Source organism: Aythya marila, assembly GCF_965140915.1.
Source record: "Aythya marila genome assembly, chromosome: 1".
NCBI classification, from domain to species: Eukaryota; Metazoa; Chordata; class Aves; order Anseriformes; family Anatidae; genus Aythya; species Aythya marila.
The window spans coordinates 37,616,691-37,636,652 of record NC_139042.1 but is presented as its reverse complement, the minus strand read 5'-3'; positions in this window follow the sequence as shown (position 1 = coordinate 37,636,652).

The window sequence follows — 19,962 nt, the reverse complement described above, 5'->3', positions numbered from 1 at the left end:
GAAATACAGTGAAAAGGGTTCAAAGGTAAGTACAGGGAGATCACTCACCAATTATCATGGACTCAGCATAGGGAGATTAATATAATACATTGCCTATCATGAGCAAACTAAAACAGCAAGAAGCTAAAAGCAAACTAAAAACACCTTCCACACCTTCCTTCTTCTATATCTTCCCCCCAGGTGTCACAGGGGGATGAGAAATGAGGGCTTAAATCAATCCCTGATGCTTTGTCTCTGCCTCTCCTTCATGGTCACTCTCTGCTCCTGCTGCACGTGGGGTCCCTCCCACAGGTTGCCATCCTTCCTGAACTGATCCTGTGGGGGCTTCTCAGAGGCAGCAGCTCTTCAAGAACTGTTCCAATATGAGTCTGTACCACAGGGTCCATCTGTTAGGAGCAAACTGCTCCAACAGGGGTCCCCCACAAGCGACCGCTTCCCCTAGATCCCCTGCTCCTGTGTGGACTCCTCTCCACAGGCTGCAGCTCTGGCCCAGAGCCTTCTCCAGCGGGGACTTTCCGTAGAATAGGAGCCTCCTTCAGGCCACATCCACCTGCTCCACCAGGGGCTCCTCCATGGGCTGCAGCATGGAAACCTGCTCCATGTGGGACCCATGGGCTACAGGGGGACAGCCTGCTTCACCAGGGGCCTCTCCACAGGCCACAAGGGAACATCATCTCCAGCACCTGGAGCATATCCCACCCTCCTTCTGCACTTATGGTTTTTGTCATCTTTTCAATTTTGCAATTGTTTGTAACTGTCTTTTATTTACTTGCAAGTCATAATTTTCCAGATCCAAACTCCCATCTTGATTTGTCCTTTCCCACTTGTCTTCTTCTTCTACCTTATTCCTATGTTCTGTTCTTTTTATGTGATTTTGCATTTGAAGATATTTACACATTTATGAACATTACATGCAAGATATCTTGTGTATTAAGACTGTAGATTTTGAGTCTTTATACACTTTCTGCATCTAATAAATTTGATCATCTCCTCTGTCACAACATGGGTTACCTCAACAGTCTTTATTAAATCTATTTAAAAGAAAATGGATGAAAAAAAAAAATAAAATTCTAGATTATCTTCCAAATTCTCACTTGTTCTGCTTTCAATTCAGTCAGTTATTTACTGTTATTAACTAAATGAATCCGAATGTTGTAGAAGGGTTGTTTTAAAAGCTGATTTTAAAAATTCTTTTGTTACTAACTCCAACAAAGTACACATGTATTTGTCTTTTGGAAAGAATGTATACACTATGCACACTTTTTCTCCTATATACATTTTTTTTTCTGCTTTCTTTTTCTTCTCTCGTCTCATTACCCAAAAACCTTTAGGCACTGGAAAATAAAAATATTTATTTCACTATATTTTCTAGAGATGATTTTTTAGGGAAGCCTTAGGCTGTTAGTTATCCCTAAATTCTTACTGTGAAAAATTTAAGATGTATACTGGTAACAATGAACCATTTGAAAATGAGGTGGTTTGTGCTCTCAGGTGGTGAAATACATGCCCTGGAGGGCAAAGCAAGTTTATGCAAAGCATGTGCCACTAGCTTTGGCTATCTCTTGTGACATAGTGACACATATGAGATCTTACATACAGAAAAATTCCTTATCTTCTTGCACTCAGCTGGAAAATGGAAAACAATTTTACAGCCTAAATGCACCATCTTCCTTAGTGTTACTCTGTTTATTCCAGCTCAGAATATGGTCACTTTTATGTTAAAATTCTGTCTGCAAAGATCTAAAGCTTGAAGCCCGTGAGTTGAATTGCAAAGGTTCTGCCAGCTATTTAAACTTGCGATGAAAGAAATGTGTGAAACCATCAACAGACTAGGAAATAGAAAAGCTTCCCAGGAGAAGAAAGATATCAAAATACAAATACAGATTACTTTTAAACAGATCACCTTCTGATGGGCATTAGAGGAAATTACAAGCAATGGGTTTACATGCATGCACGTAATATTTTCCAAGTTCACAACACTCCTTTGAAGTGTAGGGATGAAATTAAATAGCCGTCTCTTATCAGTGAAATCTGAACTACATTTAAATATTGGATGCACTATTAAACTGTTCAGAAAGGTTGGAAAATAATAAGGGTTATGCAAAGGTAATTGTATTTAAGAAATATTGTCTGTACAGAGGAAAGGAAAAAAAAATGATATGAGACTAAAGGGGTAATGAGTGCTGAAACACTGCGAATGAGAGGGCAGGAAAGGCAGTCTATCAAGAGGGCATAAACTAAATAGAAAAGAGGAAAGGGTTTCAGTGTCAGAAGGTGGGTCATCCTACCCTATCGGAGCACATATGTAAATTTAATGAGTAAATTTACATATATGTAAAATTATATGTTAAAAGATTAAACCTTTTAAACTGAAATATCTAAACCTATACGAAGAATAGGAGCTGAAAACTGGGCTTCTGAAAGAGCACTGGCTTTCTGAGTAGCTTTATTTTATCACTACTTTCAATAAAAAATGTTTGTTGAAAGTAACATAAAAAAAAGCAAAGCTTAATTGTATAGACATAAATCCCATGCTTGAATACCATCAAGATATAAATTGCCTATTTCTTAAGGATATAGTTGTGGTCATTATACAAAAAGAATATCTAAAGGGCTTAATTACAGTCTTTTATTGACATGAAGTAAAATATCCATAAAAGGACAGACCTGGGTAACAAAGTGAATAAAAGTAATATGGAACTGATGCATGAATCTTTCCATTGCCTTTTGTAAGCATGTAATAAGATTCATGGCAGACATAATACACATCCAATACACATCAAACATGGAATGTGAAAATCTCTTTTAATTTTTGAAGGAATAAGACCTACCTTCTATCTGTCTTATACTTAGTGGATTTATTGGAAAAAGGGGAGATGTCCAGTGTACTCAAGATTAGTAATCTCATTATGACTTTAAGAAAGTTATGAAATTTAGGTAATATACAAACTAATGATTTGGAATTCAGAAAAATGTTATTGAAAAAACACCCACTGCCCTTTCAAAGAAATGCTTGGGCAAAATGTGAAGCTGGATCCAAATGACCTGCAAAGGCTCTTTGGAAAGCTCTTCAGTACAGAAACCTTTTGTAGAATCAAAGCTGAGAAACAGAGTGTGTTATAAAACTTTTATAAAAGATTCATTTGAAATACTGTAGGAGCAATTGCTGACTCTGGGGAAGCAACTTTAAAGGAAAGTTAAAAGCACTAATCTATTTCTTTTTATTCTATATACAAAACAATGCATTACTGAAGTTACTCCATGTGGAATACAGAGCAATCTCTCTAATGGAAAAGTTAGACCAAGGTTTTATAATCCAATAAAGACTATAAACTCTTTTCTGTCTCTCGCACTCTATCTTCTGTACAGAAGTGGAAAAGAATGAACTTTCCTCTACCCATCAAAAATGCGGAACTTAAGAGTTATACTGACCCCTGAACTTACTTAATGCCTTCATTAAAATAAACAATCATGACATCTTGCTGACACCTTCTGCTCTTTGGTTAAGTCTGTGCACCTCACCTCCCTTACTGTTTCACATACTCTGTGATAACATTTGAGGTGTCCAACTCATACAAAATCCTGTTTACCTACATGAGGGGGAGACTGTTCTCGGACTTTAAACTCAAAAACAAAAACAAATACCAACCCAACACATTCTATAGTTAATTTATGTGCACTCACACAAGAAGACATTACAGCACAAGTTTCTACTTAATAGACAAGTCTTACCTTGTTTTGTTTTGTTTTGTTCTGTTTTTGTTTGTTTGTTTGTTTTATTATTATTATTATTATTTTTATTTTTATTTTTTTTTTTTAGAAAACGTATCACTGTATCTATCTGATTTACCCAGAGCAGAATAAATATACATTGAAGTTTCTGGAGCTTATAAAACTGCTCTCATTTAAATAGTGAAATTGTGTGTAACGGCAGAGTGGAATTATAACTAACCCCAAAAAACATAATGAAAGGTCTGCATAAGCTTTGAAAGAAACCAGATATTTCTTTTATTTGAATCCATTTGAGTTTACTACAAATTAGTACAAGATATCTTTCTCTGAAACACCTTAGGTCCTTACAGCACTTGAATCAAGTTCCTCTGATTATATACAAATTTGCTTTCAAGAAAATTTCCCAGAAAATAATTTGTATTTGGTTAACTATGTTCTCCGTTATGATCAGTATCAAGCCTTGAATCTTTATTTTAATTTGAACTGCTCTAGGCAGTATGACTGCCTTCAGAAAACTGATCATGATTTCATTAATAGGCACAAAACAGAAACTGGACAAAATCTGTTAAAGGCAATGAGCCCATGAAAGGTGTTCTTGGCTTTCAGGATAAATTGGTATTTCAGATGAATGATCATAGACTGCACAGTATAGTGGGAAGACAGACAACAGACTGTACCAGAAGATGGACTATCAATCAAGGATACATGCTTATCATCTCTAACAGTATGTAAGTGAGTTTTTATAAACTGCTTGGCAAACATCAAGTCATGCAAACTGCTGAGCTTGCACCTGGAACCATATTGTAACTAAGATCTTTAACTTGAACAGATTGTATCATTCAATGTTATAGACTGTATGTGATAAAGGATATAAATTCTATTAATTTTCACCTAACACATAGAAGGCAGTTCGTCTTGAGCATGAGCTCTAGATACAAACCTCTATGCAGAACTCTATATAGTTCCAGTTTCTGAACAGTTTCACTAACACATCTACACCAAAATTGCTTTGTTGTGAGAAACAGCTGGAAAGAGAATACAGAATACTGAACATTTTCAGAGGTCATCACTGAACTAACCAATCTGCTGTACTCATGATTTAATGTCTCCTCAAAAATGTATCTTTTATAAAGACACTTTTAATTTCCAATCCTATTACATTCCTAAAATAATATTGTATACTGTAGCTATTACTGCAGCTACATAGAAAAGCTCAAACTGAAGAAAGAAGTTCACATCATGTGGAAAAAAGTACAGACCATGTGGGAGGAATATAGGGACACTGTCAGGATATGCAGGGATGCGACAAGGAATTTAATTCCCATTTGGAATTAAATCTGGCAAGGGATGTCAAGGACAACAAGAAGGGATTCTTTAAATACATCAGTAGAAAAAGGAAGACTGTGGAAAATGTTGGTGTGCTGCTGAATAGAATGTGTGCCCTGGTGAAAAAGGATATGGAGAAGACAGAGTTGAATCAGTCTTTACTGCTAAGATCAGCCCTCAAGAATAGCAGACCCTGGAGACAAGAGTGGAAATCTGGCGAAAGGAGGGCTTTTCCTTGACTGAATAGGATCTGGTCAGAGATCATCTAAGCAAACTTGATATTCACAAATCCATGGGCCTCAATGGAATGCACCCATGGGTGCTGAGGGAGCTGGTCGATGTTATTGCTAGGTCAATCTCCATCACCTTTGAAAGGTCATGGGGAAAAAGAGAGGTGCCTGAGGATGGTCTTGGGAATCTGGAAAGGTCCCAGTTCACTGGAAGATGGCAAATGTTGGACCAGTTTTCAAGAAGGGCAAGAAAGAAGACCTTGGTAACTACAGGCCTGTTAGTCTCACATCAGTATCTGGTAAAATTATGGAGAAGATTATCCTGGGAGTTACTGAAGTGCACCTGGAGGACAATGCAGCCATAGGTCACAACGTTCACGAGGTCACATAGGCCTCACGAGGGGTAGGTCCTGTTTAAAAATTTTGATTCCCTTTTATGATAAGATCACCCATCTTATCATCAAGGGAAGCCAGTTGATGTAAACTTTTTTGATTTCATTAAAGCTTTCGATACAGTTTCCCATAGCATCCTGCTGGACAATATGTTCAGCATACAGCTAGACAAAAACATCATACGATGGGTGAACAATTAGCTGATGGGTAGGGCTCAAATGGTTATGGTAAATGGGGCTACATCAGGCTGGCAGCCAGTTACCTGTGGGGTCCCCCAGGGCTCCATTTTAGGGCCAGTTCTTTTCAATATTTTCATAAATGCTTTGGTTGTAGGACTAGAAGGTGTTTTGATTAAGTTGGCTGATGATATTAAACTGGAAGGAACTGTTGAATATGTTGCGGGTGGAAAGGCCTTGCAGACAGATCTGGACATATTGGAGAGCTGGACAATCACCAACCGTATGAAGCTTAACAAGAGCAAGTGCTGGGTCCTGCACCTGGGAAGGAGCAACCCTGGCTATACATACAGACTGGGGGACAAGACACTGGAGAGCAGCCCTGCAGAAAGGGATCTGGGCAGTTTGATTAATGACAAGATGAGTATGAGTCAACAGCATGCTTTGGTGGCCAGTAGGGCCAACCGTATCCTGGGGTGCATCAAGCACGGCATTGCTAGCTGGTCTAGGCAAGTGACTGTCATGCTCTACTCTGCACTGGTGCGACCTCATCTTGAGTACCTTGAGTACTGTGTGCAGTTCTGGGCACCACAATTAAAAAAAAAAAAAAAAAGATGTGAAACTATTGGAGAGTGTCCAGAGAAGGGCTACAAAGATGGTGAAGGGCCTAGACAGGAAAATGCATGAGAAGCAGCTGAGGTCACTTGGTCTGTTCAGACTGAAAAGGGCTGAGGAGTGACCTCATTGCTGTCTACAGCTTACTCACAAGGGGGAGCAGAGAGGCAGGTGCCAATGTGTTCTCTTCAGTGACCAGTGATAGGACCTTGGGAATGGTGTCAAGCTGCAACAGGGGAGGTTCTGGCTGGATATCAGGAAAAAATCCTTCACGAGCACTGAAACAAGCTCCCCACAACACCAAGATTGTTAGAGGTTAAGAAGAGTTTGGACTGTGCTCTTAGTCATATGGTTTGAATATTTGGGTAGACCCGTGTGGTGCCAGGAGTTGGACTCAATGATCCTCGTGGGTCCCTTCCAACTCAGGAGATTCTATTACTCTATGGTTCTATGACTGGAAGAAAGCCAATGTCACACCAGTCTTCAGAAAGGGTAAGAAGGAGGACCCAGGCAATGACAGGTCACTCAACCTCATTTCCATCCCTGGAAAAGTGATGGAACAGCTCATCCTGTGGGTCATCTCCAAGCATGTGGAGGATAAGAAGGTGATCAGGAGTAGTCAGCATGGATTCACCCAGGGGAAATCATACTTAACCAATTTGATAGCCTTCTTATGATAAGATGGCTAGCTGGGTAGATGAGGGGAGAGCGGTGGATGTGGTCTACCTTGACATCAGCAAGGGTTTTGATACCATCTCCCACAAGATCCTCATAGACAAGCTCAGGAAGTGTGGCCTAGATGAGGGGACAGTGGACTGACAATAGGCTGGATGGCAGAGCTCAGAGAGCTGTGCTCAGTAGTGTGGAATCTAGTTGGAGGTGCTATCCCCATCAACAACTCCTATACCTACTGGTGTCCCCCAGGGGTCAATACTGGGTCCAGTCTTGTTCAACATACTCATCAACAACCTGGACAACGGAACAGAGTGCACCCTCAGCAAGTTTGCTGATGACACAAAGCTCGGAGGAGTGGCTGATATGCGAGAGGGCTGTGTTGCCATTCAGAGGGACCTCAACAGGCTGGAGGGATGGGCTGAGAGCAACCTCATGAAGTTCAACAGGGGCAAGTGCAGGGTCCTGCACCTAGGAAGGAATAACCCCAAGCACCATTACAGGCTGGGGGATGACCTGGTGGAGAGCAGCACTGCAGAGAGGGATCTGGGAGTCCTGGTGGACAGAAGGCCAATGGTATCCTGGGCTGCATTCGGAATAGTGTTGCCAGCAGTTGGAGGGAGGTGATCCTCCCCCTCTACTCAGCCCTTGTGAGGTCACACCTGGAGTACTGTGTCTAGTTCTGGGCTCCCAGTGCAAGAGAGACATAGAACTACTGGAGTGAGTCCAGAGGAGGGCTGTGAAGATGATTAGAGGACAGGAGCACCTGTTGTACGAGGACAGGCAAGAGAACTGGGCCTGTTTAGCCTGGAAAAGTGAAGACTGAGGGGAGACCTCATCAATGTTTACAGATAATGGGGGGGTGGGAGGGTGGGGCAGTCAAGAGGGTGGAGCCAGTCTCTTTTCAGTTGTGCCCAGTGACAATGGGCACAAGAGACAACAAGCACAAACTGAAGCACAGGAGATTCTGGCTGAGTATGAGAAGGCCTTTATTTACTGTAAGGGTGACAGAGCACTGGAACAGACTGCCCAGAGAGGTTGTGGAATCTCCTTCTGTGGAGATTCAAAACCCACCTGGATGCCATCCTGTGTACAATGTGCTGTAGGTGGTTCTGCTCAGCGGGGAGATTGGACTAAGTGATCTTCAGAGGTCCTTTCCAACATTGGCCATTCTGTGATTGTACCTCAGAAAGGAAGGGAAGACACTTCCAATGAGGGAGTTGTTGAAGGGGATAGCACAAGCACTTCCTAGGAGTGTTTTGCTTACTTAAGTACAAAATAGAAACTGATGAAGGACAAAGGGACGTCTGGTGGCTTTACAGCTATCTACATTTATCTTAATAGTCTGTGTAGCTGTCAAAGAAAATCCAAGCCACAGAGAACTCCATTATTTTTTTTATTTTTTTTTTCAGACATACCTGTAGCTGCCTGTTTTAATGAATTATGCAAAGATTCATATCACTGATCACATAAAATCAGATGCTGAATAGAAGTCTTATAATCGAATTCCATGACTATGTTTCCAGAACAAGTAGCCACATGCACAGGTGTCTTATCCAAAAAACATGAAAAAAATATTTGGGTTAGTGCCTGAACCTGTGCCTCAGTACAATATCTGTATTGTAAAACTACTGTAAATCATTTTCTTCACAAAAAAATCTCTTGAATGTCACTTTCAAGAAATCTTTTATTCTTCTGTATTGAGAAAGACACACTGTAGTTATGTCTTAGATTTTGCTTAATAAAACTATCAGGACAATTACATAATGTCTACTTTCCATTTGCTCTACTTCAGAACAGAGAGAGAAAAAAAAAAGTTTGCTGCTGATTCTTTTAAAATTTTAAAGCATGTTCTCTAGACGCTAGGTTACATATGTAAGTGATACCTGATCAGACTTTTTTTTTTTTTTTTTTTTTTTTCCAGTTTCTCAACAGCACCACTATTTAATTTGATTTTCACGTCTGAAATCTCTTGAGTACTGAAGGGAAAAAAAAAAAATCATATTTGAAAATACTAGAATGCCATTTTCAGCACTGAAGCTTATTTTCTGCTATAGAAAACTTAAATGTGTGTGGACTGAAAATTTCTGGCAACTGATATAAGATAAACTTAACACGTGAATTCTCCTCTTCATTCTCCCTCTTCAGCTTTTTAATGACTAACAATGAAGAGTCACAGTTAGATGCAACAATGGAGTTGTGATCTCAGCTATTAATACTCATCAACAGTGATTACACAGTGGAAAGTATTGTCATTGCAACATTATTTTTTGTTGTTAGGTCGCAAGATAGGCTGCAGACAATCTGTAAGAAGTCAAATGAATGAGAATATAGAAAAGTTTGATTTCTTTATTTCTCTTTAGATACTTAAAAGAACAAAATAATTTCTTATTTAACATTTTAAATATGAATTTTAAAGAAAGGTAATGAATGAATAAACTAGACAATGGGAAGGAAATCAGTGAAGTAATTCCACGGTATTTTTATAATATCTGAATTAGGTTGATTAATTAAGTATAATAAACTGTAAATGACATTCATACATTTCAATTTACCCAAGTTATTAATTAAATGCTCTATCTAGGTACCAACATTCAAACCATTGTTTTTTAAGTTTCCTTTGAAATCTGTGTAAACCCCTGTTCTGACTCTCCTAGGTCTTCATTTTCTCTCTCTTGAAACCTAAATCAGGTCCACTTCAAGAATAGAGACTTTCAAAATGAGGTAACTAGTCCATGATCAGTCCCCATATACTTACCTTACCAAATCTTCAGCACTTTCAAATAATTCAACTATATCTTTTCACGAGTGCCCCACTATCCCTCTCACAGATTCTCTTGTTTATAAACCTGGTTAAAGAATACAGTAAAGTTAAAATATAAAATGTATGTTTCATAGAAAAAAAAAATAAAATATATATATATATATATATATATATATTTATAAGGTCCAAAAGCAGAAAGCATATGCATGAAATAAGAAATATCAGTATGTCATTCTCTGCCTCAACAAGCTCTTTGACTATTGTTTCCTCATTTCAAAAAGGTCACTGGCATTTAGTGACCCTCTACTTTTAAACTTTCCCTAGTAATACAGTTACTGGTAGTTGTAGTTGCACTGGTAGTTGGAGACAGAAGGAAAGGCAGGTTCCATGATCCTGTCCCATTGGCCAGGTCCCACTGGCCTTTCACTCTGTTCCCATGCTGCACGGACAGTTATTTTATCATACAGTCAGCTCAGTGAGGAACAAATCCAGATAGTAAAGAACAAAACATACCACACCTCTGAAGCCACAGCAGAAACAAAATAAAATGTACTATTCCATTCAAGGGACTGCACCAACACTGTCAGCATACAACAGTGGATGTCCAGAAAGGAAGTGTGAGAGGAAGGAAGAACTGTTTTTTTAAATGATAGCATAGGCTTATATGCATGTAAAATTATAGCTCAAGTATTCTGTATTTCAGGTTATTACGGAAGTTAATAACTAAGGGAAAAAAAAAGAAAAAGAAAAAGAAAAAAAAGACAGCATAAATATAATAATATATATATATATATAAAAGCATAAATATAATCAAATGATCTTCAGGAACAAGAGAAAGAGTTACGGATGTATATTTATATATAGAAAGACATAATCTCTTTTGTGTCTTTTTGTGACTGCAGAGCTGTTGTTTTAACAAAACGAGAATTTGCATGGGAAAAAAAAAAAACATTTATTTTTAAATTATAATTTAATATAGCATAATTTTAAAGTAAAACATTTTGTCTCAGATGAAGTTATTATTTAATCCTACAACGATTTAAATAATTTGAAAAGTAAATGTGTTAATGGTGTTAAATTTATTTTGTGCCAATTTTTTTTTTCTTGAAAGAGAAGAAAAGTGCACATTGAGATTCTAGTTAGTGTTGTGATTCTCTGAGTTTCAGCAATATCAATAGAAACAAGACAGACAGACAGATTAATTTTATTAATTTTATTTTTTTTTTTTTTTTTAAGAGAAAACACAGATGGTAACACGTTAAGGGGAAAATCATTTGGTCTTTGAATAAGAGATCATACAGTAATAAATTAAATATTCATTAATATTGAATTATTTGATAGCACAAGAAGGGTACGGAAAGCAACTGTTTCTCAAAATGGAAGAAAACACACCTCCAGAACATTCAATATACTATATAATCAGTGCAGGAACTTATTTTACAGAGAAAAAAAAGAGTTGTACTCCCGATCCATTCTGTTCTTCAGTGAAGGAATTGTAAATTTTTGAGGAAAAAAAAAAAAAAAAAAAAAAAAAAGGACATAAAAAGCATTTAAAATAGTTGCAAAACTGTGATTGTTTGAAATCTCCACTTGTGGTAATATAGATAAAATAAGTATGATTTTCTAGAAGAAAGTAATTGTGACTAGAACAATATGGAATACCAGTCAACCCCCTTCTTAACTACAAGAGAAACTCTCGTTTGGATAGTGACATATGTTGACACAGTGGTTCTAATAACTCTGCAGAATTTAGTAGTAAGGACTGAATTTCTGACATGCCTATGGCAAATTCAGTTTCACAGAGACAGGACTTAAGACAGGACTTAAGACAGGAAAAGAGGATTTTTTTTTTTTTTTTTTAACATGTATTCACAAAAACAGAACCTCGAGTTACAAATATATGTGTGAATGTCAAATGTATAACTAGCATTTTTGACATGTGGGTGGGAGACATATATCTTTACTAATCCACATACATAAGATGATTTAGGGATATAGAAATCTGAATATTTTAGTTTAAGATAATTTAGAAATGTTACACTAAATAAAATAAGAACATTAAAAAGCACCCCTCGTGTAAGTTGTTAACTCAAAAACTAAAAAACAAACAAAATTTGACAGCTAGGTATAAGTCTATATTTTTCAAATTTTTTTCTAGGTCATTTAGAAATTATTTCTAGTGCCAAGGTCATTACAGTTAGGAAAATGGCTTTAAATAATCAAAGTGTAACAATAAATATCTTTGTAAGTTAAACTATGATAGTGAGAAATTACAACTAATGTCCCATAACCTATAGGTAGCACCTTGTTCACCATTAATATATATTTTTAAATAGAGAGATAAATAATAAAGTAGCTCTGTATAGATGTCATTTCATTCACTTCCCTCTACTGCTGCAGCAGTTGCTTTTGCCCTTCTTCTTGACTCCAGATACAAGATTTCTACACTGAACTTTACTCACTGTGCCAGTAGTACTAAATAACATCTATTAACATTAGACAATTCAAGGACAAAATTGACAAATGACACATCACTTATCTAAGTGGAAACAACTGCTACAAAAACAGCCTTAAAATAAAAGTTTTTATAGGCTTTTTAATTTTTTTTATGCAGCCGGTTCATTTTAGATGGAGAAATAAACCTATCAGTACATCACAGTAGCATAAGAGTATTCTTATTTAAAGACGATAGTTGACCTAATACTCTGATTTTGTAGCTCTTGTTATTGACAGAAAAGAAAAAAGTGATTTTACCAAATGCAACTACAAGTGCATTAAGAATACCTGCCAGTTCTACAATTACTGTCATGTTTACTAACTAATCTTAACTCCACTCGGTGTAGGCACAGCTGCAGTTTGAATAGGGCTATCCTAGCACAGGAAAACTAAGTGTGCTGCCACATAGCTTCAGCTTTATCATATAAATGGAAAGCATGCATCACCATCTGGTTCTAGCAACTGGGCCAAAAAAATTCATTTTGCTTCTTCAGCAAACCTCTCTTTGTTTCTCTTGACCTTCTACAAGTTATTTAATGTCTTTGTGACTCCATTTTCCTGTCAGTAGGAGAGGGACACAGTAGCTACACTATGTTCTTCTGATACTATGAAGTTTACTTAATACAAATGAAACACAAATTTTCTCATCAGCAGTTATACGCCTCTAATCACCATGGTATGAGAGATCTGTTCAATACTGGAGTTAAATTTGAAGCTTGCATTACTCTGCACATGCTAAAAATACCAGCTAAGCTAAAGTTATGGCAAGTTATGATGTATAATGCCCTTGCTGCACTGGAAGGCTGCTGTGATCAATACAAATTGAAGGTTGCATGTAGCACAAACTTCGCTGGGTTAAAAGATTTATTCTATATTTACTTCTTGATAGGTGTCTGAGATGAATAACACTAGAGAAGTCCAGGTATGATATCAATATATATATAAAAAAAAAAAAAAAAAAGAAAAATAGCTGCTTCAAAAACAAGATTATTTTTTTTTTGGATTGTTATTGTTCTCTTCTGTAAGTTCCAAAAGCCAGTGACTAACCTGATGCAGATCAATTTCATTTTACTTAACCTCCAGATAGCATAAGGTTTATCAATTCCTTTGGATGCATGAATATCATCAAATTTTTGGGATATTGCTCTTGGGATTTAGCATGCTTGAAAATCTGGAGAGATTTAGGTGAAGTTTGAATCTATCTCTAATTTAAAGATTTACAAAGCTGTATTTATGTATTATGTATATATAACATTGTATAAAGCTAGATAAATGATTGATGCTTTTCTTATGGTATTGTATACTGTTTCTGCAACAGTGTTAGGGTCAAATAATAATATGTGTAAAAATAAAAAAAGGCTGATATTCTCAAGATAAAACAACACCTTTTAGGTACCTTTGCTTTTCATACATACTCTTCATAGAGATTATGAGTCATTGCAGAATTGTACATTTGGCAGCTAACACCTTTTGGACACTGGTCATATATAGTATGTCAGAGAGATGATAAAAACAGGGTACATCCCTAAATGTCTTCTCATAAACTTTAATTTTTCAAAAGAAATTCTGCTGTTCTATTTTGAGATATACCAGAGGAAAACTGTAAAAATGTAATAAGCAAGTAATATAGCTCAATACATGTTTTAAATACTAGATCTTTTAACATTACTGCTGCAACCAGCATACAGGTTCTGCACTGATAACATGTGAGACTGTCCTTACAATGGTGGGAGTATTGTTGCAGAACTTTATTTTTATTATTTTCATTTTCATTTTCATTTAAAAACTTAATTTTATGGTCTAAATGTAAATGGTAATTTCCTCCAACAGGGAGCGCTTGTTGGAAGTTCCTTCTCTCCTGCTGTCTGTGCAATTATGCTAGAGACAATTCAGTTTTTAAAGTTATTTTTAAATTGGAGGATGAAGCCAGGCTCTTCTTGGTGACATTCAATGATAAGGCAAGGGACAAGAGGTGCAAGTTGGAGCATAGGAGGTTCTGCTTAAATATGAGACAAAACTTTTTTACAGTAAGGCTGACAGAACACTGGGACAGGCTTCCCAGGGAGGTTGTGGAATCTACTTCTCTGGAGACTTTCAAAACCTACCTGGACAGGTTCCTGTGTGACCTGATCTAGGTGCTCCTGCTCCAGCAGGGGGATTGGACTAGATGGTCTTTCAAGGTCCCTTCCAATCCCTAATGTTCTGTGATTCTGTGATTTTTATTTTATTTTTTTCACTGTTTTATTGTTGCTGTTTTTGGAGGAACAAAGTCTTGTATTGCATACAGACAAGTTCTGTACAAAATCACCTTATCTGCTATAATCACACTGCTTATTATGTCAAAGTAGTGTATTGATTTAACAGAAGATTTCCTACAAGTGATATTGTAATTATTAGTAAAAACTAGGGCAAAGTGGTTAATGAGAGATTAAATTATTTGGAAAGGGAAAAAAATGGTTTTAACAATATTAATTTGGTTCTGTCCCTTTGTATCTGTGCACTGAATATAACTATTTATTCAACTTCTCTTTGGATCGACATTGCCTCTGTGAGCCCACAATACATTGTGTGAGACTTCATAGGCATTGGACTTTTAGAGGAACTAAATGGTTAAATCCATTCAGTTATTAATACCTCTCAAAATAGCACTACTTGAGACTGTATAAATTTATGTCAAAATATATTGGTTACATTCTTTTGTTTACCTTTATACCACAATAAATTAACATGCATATGTGTGGAGCTCTAGCTGTTGACCTCTTCAATTTAATAAAGCTTGACATTTTAATAGGATAAACAAATGTTTTATTTGTATAATGTGGAGTATTTTACCGTTGATCAGATGTGAGTTTGTTAGATGTTTGTTCTTTATATATTGGAGGTAGAACTCATGTTTGCTAGATGACCTATTATTCTGCTGATTCATTGAATGTGTGTTATAATTTAAAGGTCAGGGCTATCCATTAAACTTATCAACATGGTGCAAGACACTTTAAGTCAAAAACATTCCAGCATGAGCTTCATTAATTCTATGGCATAAATGCTAAAACTCTACTGAGAAAAATTAATCCCCTAAACTGAAGCATCTCAGCCCATGACACATGACTGCAGACCTTCACAGAATCACAGGTAGATCACAAAGAAAGCAGACAGGTAAATTTTGAATGGAAATGTTATTGTATTCCATTTATAATACTATTGGGACAAATAATTTAAAAGTGGCTTCCAGGAAAGCAGAGTATTAATCCTAGATTTTATTGTTTGAATGGAATAAATTAAACTCAGTAATAAAATTCAGATGATTTTATTTCCAGTTCAGTTTTGTGAGGTGAGTTAACTTTAGGTGAGTTAACTATCATATTTAGGTAGAAGTAATATATGAACTACATACTAAGCACTTAAAGCTAATACTAGTGAATTCATAGACAGTAATAAATTGGTCATGTATTATTGTGAGCTCTCTTTGGTGGAACCAACTATAGGAATCTCAAGGTTGCTACACTTTTATTTATTTTATTTATTTTAAAAAGAACATCTGAAGAATTAGATGTTGTGGCAAATAATACTGTAAAATGCAGAACAGTATGGGGCAGCTACATAGTTTAGCTATGTAGAAGAGAAGATTAAATATCAGCTTCATTTATATTAATTATATTAATGTAATTATATTAATCTATTATATTAATCTATAGTATAATATTGCTATTTATCATGATTCTGTTAAATGTCTAAATAAAATAATTTTTGAAAGTGTTAAGCTGTTTCTATGACTTTTTTTTTTTTATTTTTTTTTTTTTTAATGGGGGTTTCTAAAAAGCTAGGTGGAGTTCTAGGCAGCAGGAAAATGATAAAAAATATATTGAAAATTTCAAGTCCTCTGGCAACGTTTATTTGTGGATGACCTTTAAAAAGTATCGTCTGCCTTCAGGCACTCGCATGCTATTTACGTTAATCCTCTTAAGTTTCCTTATGGCTCCGATATGCTGCTACTTACCTCAACATCACCTTCTGCCTTTGGACATAATTTCTGTTTCATATATTTTTGGACTTCAAATAGCAGCTAATATTGCTATTTGCTACTACTGCAGCAATCTTTTCCTATAAAGTTTACTAGGAATGTGCAGATAATTTCATAAGGCTCAAGACTGGCTCTATGGTGTACCATGTGAGAATCAGACGAAGCCATCCCAAAATAATTTTGCAAATTAGTTGCTTAGAGGTAGATTGCAGACTGTAAAACAGCTAGAAAATCCTATCAAAAGTCATTAGGAGACTAAAAAAACTTTTAGGCAAGAACAGATACTTTTTGTTATTATTGTTTCTAATGTCTTATGTTAATGTTTTCAATAGCATTCTACTATTAATAAGAAAATAACTTAATCAAAGCTGTAGACTAAACAAGAAAAAATGAAGCAATTTTTCATTGCCACTACTTTCAATTCCACGAGTACAATTTTCCCATTCTGTTTGCTTGTACAAAGTTTAAATCTTATTAGAATTAACTGGAAATAACATTGGTAAAAATCTTACAAGAAATATAGATTTGCTCTGGAAAATATTGTTAACAAAGAACAAATGACAGTCATTTAGTTACAAGTTAATAAAAGAGTACTGTGTGTTTCCTTTGGAATAAATACAAAATGTCATTTTTAGCAAAAAGTACAAATGTGCAATTTTTGCTGTATACTCTATCAAGCCTGTCAACCTTGTAATTACCCTGGTTATTCATACAGCTGATATTCTAAAAGGCATTAATAACTCACTTATATCTCATGATGAGGTGAAATCCAAGATATGCAATTTCAGAAGAAGGTTCTTAAGACATCTAAATAAACTCTTATCGTCCCAAAGTAGTGACAGTGTTTTCTGAACCAAACACCTGAAAAATATCATGACCAGTCTGGACTCAATGGACTCAAAAACAGTATAGCACAATATTCTTAACAGGAAACTATTTGGAGAAAAAAAGCAAATAGGGATACATTTTAGAAAAGAAAATTATTCAAATTGGAAACAAAAGTCTTACTTGAATTTTATTTCATGAGATTCTATAAGCAGTCAAAGGTTCATGTACTGATAACACAAACACAAGCTCAAAGTGTATATATAGCTCTAGGACTGGTCAAATGCAGTTTATTATACTTCTTCGGGCTTTAAGAAATGTTCAATAATGTTCAGAAGTAATGGTGAATATTTTAAGTTACATGTATCACATAATTTTTTATTTGTTCACTGGTAAATTTATTTGCAGCATATAATTTGCAATGTTGCAAAAATCTCAAATACTTAATATCTTCTATGTGTGTTGCTGGATTTTTTTTAATATGTTAATTGAAAATATTTCTGTCAACATTCAGATGAAATTTTTATTTGAAACATATTTAACTTGTGAAACAGCCAACATAACATAGGGTTTTAATGTTAACATTTTAATTTTCCAATAATTATGGACCTCTAGTGTAAGAAAAGCCTGACATATGTAGGAAGTGTATTTAGGACATGGATTTTAACATAAATTTAAACTCAAATATTGTCTGAGAATATATATGAGAAATTGCTACTGCTTAGCTTACATGAAGTAAAGACATGATCTTTAGTCAGAAAAAAAAAAAAAAAAAAAAAAGTAACTATATTTCATTTCATAACTGAGAAGTGAATTGTGTCACCAGTTGTGACTGCTTGGAAATGCCAATGCACATCTTGATCATATTATTTATTGATACTTTATTCCACTTCGATGTGATAAAGCAATTTTAATTTTAGTATAAATGTTACTTGATACATTTTCAACTCCAAACACTGGGAGAATCACTGTTCCAAATTCAATCTACTTTCCTTTGTCAAGGTATACTGATCTTTGAATTACTTATGACAGACTGAGCTAACTTCAGCAGGAGTCAGAGTGAGATGCAGCAGTGTAGGCATCGCCAAACCCAGAGCAGAACAGAGAAACTTGATTAATATGTCAAGCTCCACAAACTGTGCAGTGGAGTACTTCAGAATAGTATCTCAATATGTAGAAGCCAAATAAAGTCAGATTCAGTGTGCAAGAACCAACTTCTAGAAATTAGATAAGGACTAGATAAGGACAGGGTCCAATTTAAATACCAACATTCTACCATTTCAATGAGATCTCTATTTATTCATAATATCTTGAAATCACAAAATTGTTTTTAAATACATATATATAGTTATAGTTATTTATCTATTTATTTATTTTAATAGAGACAGATTTAATAAATATGACTTATAAAAAGTCTAAAATACTACCTAAAAGAAGGGTACAAATTAATTCCCTTCCTTATTAGGCCAGGTTTGCAATCCTCTGTATCCCACCAGCTAGAGAGGAAGGGCTATAGCAAAGCTCTGTTCCCACAGTTTTCTGTCTTTACACTAATAAATTAATTTAATTTTAGTAAATCTTTTTCTTTTTTTTTTTTTTTTTTTTTTTTCCCAGTGAAAGAAATATGACAATTTTTTTTGACAACATAAAACTGATTAGACTTCTCTCCCAGAACTAGACACCCACTTGTAACTGTGAAACTTCTGGGACCTTTGATATTTCTACCATTCTGTTAAATCTGCTTTGAAACACTCAGAGAAATAAATAAATAAAGAAAAAAAAATAATCTTAGAAAGAAACTCACAGAAAGAAATGCAGACCAAATTTGACATTATTTGACAAAAATTAAGTGATACATAAGCACTTAAGCTACTACCTGTGGTGGTTTTACCGTGCTGGGCAGCTAAACCCCACAACCGCTCTCTCACTCCCCCTCCTTTAGATGAGGAGGGGGAGAAGTAAAGCAAAGAACAACTCACGGGTTGAGATAAGGATAATTTAATTAAAGGGAAATAATTATAATAATTAAATAAAGACTACCATGAACTAAACAATTTAACTAAGGGGAAATAAAAAGGGAAAGGGGAAAAAAGGGAGGAAAACAAACAAACAAAATAAATGAAAGCTATATGGAAGTGCAGAGGAAAGAAATTACTCTCTACTTCCCACAAATGAGCGATGATTGACCACGTCCTTGAAGCAAGGCCTCAACGCACGCAGCCGGTGTTCGAGAGGAGGACTGACGTCTTCTCAACGAGAGCCCACCCCTCCCCTCTTCTTCCTGTTTCCACCTTTTATTGCTGAGTGTGACACCACATGGTATGGAATATCCCTTTGATTGGTTTAGGTCAGCTGCCCTAGTGATGTTTCTCTCCTCACTTTTTTGCCCACCCCCTAGGAGGGTTAGAGAAAGGCCCAATGCTGTGCCACTGCTGCTCAGCAGTAGACACAACACTGGTGTGATAACACTGCTGTTCCAGCTACAAGTACAGAGTACGGCACTGTATGGGCTGCTGCCGGGAAAGTTAACATTCCAGCCAGACCCAGTACACTACCGTATTTTGTCTCCTACATAACATAGTTACAGTGTTCAAATGAAGCTTTTCCACAGTGGGCAAATTATATCACCAATGGGTTAGTGACACTTCTCTGTGTGAAGTAGTCTTGAATGATGAAGAGTAAAAGAGTCTCTTGGCCATTGGTATATGTCCTATC